This window comes from Lipotes vexillifer, unplaced genomic scaffold (genome assembly GCF_000442215.2).
Source record: "Lipotes vexillifer unplaced genomic scaffold, Lipotes_vexillifer_v1.1 scaffold472, whole genome shotgun sequence".
Taxonomy (NCBI): Eukaryota; Metazoa; Chordata; class Mammalia; order Artiodactyla; family Lipotidae; genus Lipotes; species Lipotes vexillifer.
The window spans coordinates 683,074-687,680 of record NW_006797698.1 but is presented as its reverse complement, the minus strand read 5'-3'; the positions used below and the strand labels follow the sequence as shown (position 1 = coordinate 687,680).

The window sequence follows — 4,607 nt, the reverse complement described above, 5'->3', positions numbered from 1 at the left end:
GAATTGCTGCATCCTATGGTAACTCTACATTTGACCTTTTGAAGAACTGCCAGAGTGTTTCCCACAGCAGACGCAACATTTTACATTGCCACCTGCAATGTATGTGGGTTCCATTTTCTCCACTACACTTGTGATTTTTTTTTGCGGTACGCGGGCCTCTCACTGTTGTGGCCTCTCCCGTTGCGGAGCACAGGCTCCGGACGTGCAGGCTCAGCGGCCATGGCTCACAGGCACAGCCGCTCCGCGGCATGTGGGATCCTCCCGGACCGGGGCACGAACCCGTGTCCCCTGCATCAGCAGGCGGACTCTCAACCACTGCGCCACCAGGGAAGACCCTGTGATTATCTACTTTTTGACGGGATGTGAAGTGCCATCTCACTGCGGTTTTGACTTGCGTTTCCCTGATGGATAATGACACTGAGCACGTTTTCACGAGCTTATTAGCCATTTTTTGGAGAAAGGTCTATTCAGATCCTTTGCCCATTTTAATTTATTTTTATTTTTTTTCCAATTGGAAAGCAGTCACAGTTTATTAACTGACCAGATTACAAAAATAATCATGGCAGATACCTTAGTTCATCCTTCTAATAAGCCTGTTGATCTGGTCTTCCCTGTTGCCAGCATCTCCACCTTCTACCAAATGGGCGGTCTTTTCCTTCATTCTGCTTCGTGGAGAAGACAATTTAAAGGGCCACAGCAAGTTGTCTGCTTCTTTGAAATGTTTTCCAGTGGTATAGATCTCATGAATCAGATCCTTCCTGCAGATGGTGCCACACTTGCCAAGAGATGGAGCCACCAAGGCGTCATCTGTCAGGGCACTTCGCTCCTGCTGAGTTTGCCATAACCATGCTTGTAGATCAGTTCACTTACTGACTTCAGGTTTGGGTGGCCTGCAATGTCCGGCTCCACAATTCTCAGCACGTTCGTTAACATGCTGAGAATTCACAAAGGTGCCATTGAGCTTCACAAAGGTGCCACTGAAGACCTGATGGAGGCTAAGAAGCTGCAACACTTTTTGAACCTTTGGGCTCACACCATTGACACCTCTGATCCTGATGACAAATGCCAACTCGGGTTCTGCAGGTACATAGAAGTTGCCGGCTTTTCCTGCCATCCTAGCCATTCGAATTTCTGTTCTGTACATCTGCCTGTATTCCTTGTAATAGTGAATAGCTTCTTCATAGATAAGCTTTTCCTCCTTGCCTTTCGAAGCATCTTTTGGGCAAACTTCTTTCTCAGGCACTTGATCTTAAGCTCTGCAAAATTCTTTTGCTTTTTCTTAAGGGTTTCTGGCACAGCAGGAACCTTCTTTTTCTTCTCTTCTGCACCCTCCATGGTTCCAGCTGGGAAAGAGCTGCCCATTTTTAATATTTATTTATTTGGCTGCATCAGGTCTTAGTTGCAGCATGAGGAATCTTTAGTTACAGCATGTGGGATCTAGTTCCCTGACCAGGGGTTGAACCCAGGCCCCCTGCATTGGGAGCATGGAGTCTTAACCGCTGGACCACCAGGGAAGCCCTGAGCTGCCCATTTTTAAACTGGGTTATTCATTTTTTTAAATTATTGAGTTATAAGAATTTTTTATACAGTCTGGATGCAAGTCCTTTAGATATAGGACTTGCAAATATTTCTCCCATTTGGTGGGTTGTCCTTACGTTTTCTTGATGGTGTCTGTTAAAGCATAAAAAGTCTTAATTTTGATGAAGTCCAATTTATTTTTTCTTTTGTTACTTGTGCTTTTGGTGTCGTACCTAAAAATTATTGCCTCATCCAAGGTCATGAAGGTATTTTCAGGTTTGTTTTCTTTTGAGTCTTATGGTTTTAACTCTTACAATTAGGTTTATGATCCTTAAAGTTAATTTCTGTATATGGTGTGAGGAAGGAGTCTACTTTCATTCTCTTGCCGGTGGCAGTCCAGTTGTCCTAGCACCATATGTTGAAAGACTATTCTTTCTCCATTGAATTATCTTGGCACCCTGTCAGAATTCATTTGACCAAAAAGGTGAAGCACCGGCTTCTCAATTATATCTCATTGTTCTATATGTCTAATTCTAAAAATTCGTTTGTTGATTTGCAGTATTAATTCCAAAGGTTTGACATGGTGGGAAAGTAAGAAATTTCTCAGGATGGTGGAGTTGGAAGGTAATATTGCTTGGTGGCCAAGCTAAGATTTGTGAAGAATCAAACCAGGGTCCCGTTCTTTGCTCTGCATCAAAGTAAACTGTTGACAGGCAATGTTTTTACACAGGGTAGTGGTTTCTTGGGCGGAGACTGAATAAGCTATTATGTTGTATTTCTGTAGATATTTGGGTAGGCCTCATGTGGTTAGGAAGATTTTTGGGGGTAAGGTTATGTGTGCCTCAGAACCAAGGGAACGTGGAACAGCTGGGCCTCAGGAAGTCAAGGAGTCGTGACAGGGCTGTTCGTTGTACAAACTGCAGTTGGAAGGCCTTTTCTTTTTTCCTTTTTTTTTTTTTTTTTTTTTGGCCACACCACAGTTTGTGGGATCTTAGTTCCCCAACCAGGGATCGAACCTGGGCCCTTGGCAGTGGAAGCGCAGAGTCCTAACCATTGAACCGCCAGGGAAGTCCCTCTGGTCTCCCTTTTGATTGGTTTATTTTTCAGTACCTCGAAGCTTCTCAGTTTTTCTTCTTTTTCCTTTAACAACCCCAATTTTGGACTTAAATGAATGATAAGTAAATTTCTGTCATGTTTGGATAGTTATACTTTTGTTTTTATTGAGGTATAAGTGACATATGACATTAGTTTCAGGTACACAACGTAACGGTTTGATATTTATATATACTGTGAGATGATCACCACAGTAAGTCTAGTTAATATCTGTCAACATAAACAGTTAAAAAAATTTTTTTCTGTGATGAGAATTTGAGCTTTACTCTCTTAGCGATTTTCCAATCTCTAATGCAGTATTATCAACTACAGTCCCCACGCAGCACATTGCCTCCCATGACTTATTTATCTGGTAGCTGGGTCCATGCCTTTCAACCCCCATTACCTATTCTGTACGGCCCCCATTGCCATTTCTGGCAACCACCCATCTGTTCTCTGTTTCTTTGAGCTTGTTTGTGTGTGTGTGTTTTGTTTAGATTCCACATATAAGTGAGATCATAAAACATCTGTCTTTCTCTGTTTGACTTACTTCATTTAGCTTAATGCCCTCAGACTCCATCCATGTTGTCACAAATAGCAAGATTTCATTCTTTTTTTATGACTGAATAATATTTACATCACAAGTTCTTTATCCATTCATCCGTCAGTGGGAACTTAGATGTTTCCATATCTTGGCTATTATAAATAATGCTGCAATGAACATGAGGGTGCATGTATCTTTTTGAGTTAGTGTTTTCAGTTTCTTTCGATAAATACTAAAAGTGGAATTGCTGGGTCATATGGTAGTTCTAGTTTCAGTTTTTTGAGGAACTTCCATACTGTTTTCCATAGTGGCTGCACCAATTTACGTTCCCACCAACAGTGTATAAGGATTCCCCCAGTACCTGTTATTTCTCGTCTTTTTGATGATAGCCATTCTAACAGGTGTGAGGTGATATCTTATTTTAGTTTTGATTTGCATTTCCCTGATGATTAGTGATGTTGGATGTTGAGCACCTTTTCATGTACCTGTTGGCCACCTGTATGGCCATCTTTGGAAAAATGTCTACTTAGATCTTCTGTCCAGTTTTTAATCAGATTGTTTGGAGCTTTTATTTGTTTTTTGCTATTGAGTTGTATGAATTCTTTATACATTTTGGATATTAACACCTTATCAGATATATGACTTGCAAATATTTTCTCCCATTCAGCAGCCTGCCTTTTCATTTTGTTGAAGGTTTCCTTTCCTGTGCAGAAGCTTTTTAGTTTGTGTAGTCCCACTTGTTTATTTTTGCTTTTATTGCCTTTGCTTTTGGTGTCAGGTTAAAAAAATCATCACCAAGACTGATGTCAAGGAGCTGACTGCTTATGCTTTCTTCTAGGAATTCTATGGTCTCAGGTCTTACATTCAGATCCTTAATCTATTTTGAGTTAATTTTTGTGTATGGTAAATTTTGTATATGGTATAAGATACTGGTCCATTTTCATTCTTTTGCATGTAGCTGGTCAGTTTTCCCAACACCATTTATTGAAGAGACTGTCCCTTACCCATTGTACATTCTTGACTTCTTTGTCGTAAGTTGATTGACCATATATGTGTGGGCTTATTTCTGGGCTCTCTATTCTGTTCCCTTGTTCTATGTGTCTGTTTTTATGCTAACCATACTGTTTTGATTACTATAGATTTGTAATTTAGTTTCAAATCAGAGAGCGTGATGCCTCCAGTGTTGTTCTTCTTTCTCATGATTGCTTTGGCTATTTGGGGTCTTTTGTGGTTCCATACAATTTTAAGGATTGTTCTATTTCTGTGAAAAATGCCATTGGAATTTTAATTGGGATTGCATTGAATCTGTAGATTGCTTTGTGTAGTATGTTTTTGGTGTACAGGTCTTTCACCTCCTTGGTTAAATTTATGCCTAGATATTTTATTCTTTTTTTTTTTTTTTTTTTTTTTGGGCCTCTCACTGCTGTGGCCTCTCATAAGTTTTGCATCCCAT

At 40.3% G+C, this 4,607-nt stretch overlaps 1 pseudogene; it reads right to left on the bottom strand.

Moving 5' to 3' along the window:
• Window positions 1-571: 571 nt before the first annotated feature.
• LOC103077789 (60S ribosomal protein L7 pseudogene) lies at window positions 572-1,344 on the bottom strand (annotated as a pseudogene).
• Window positions 1,345-4,607: the final 3,263 nt, after the last annotated feature.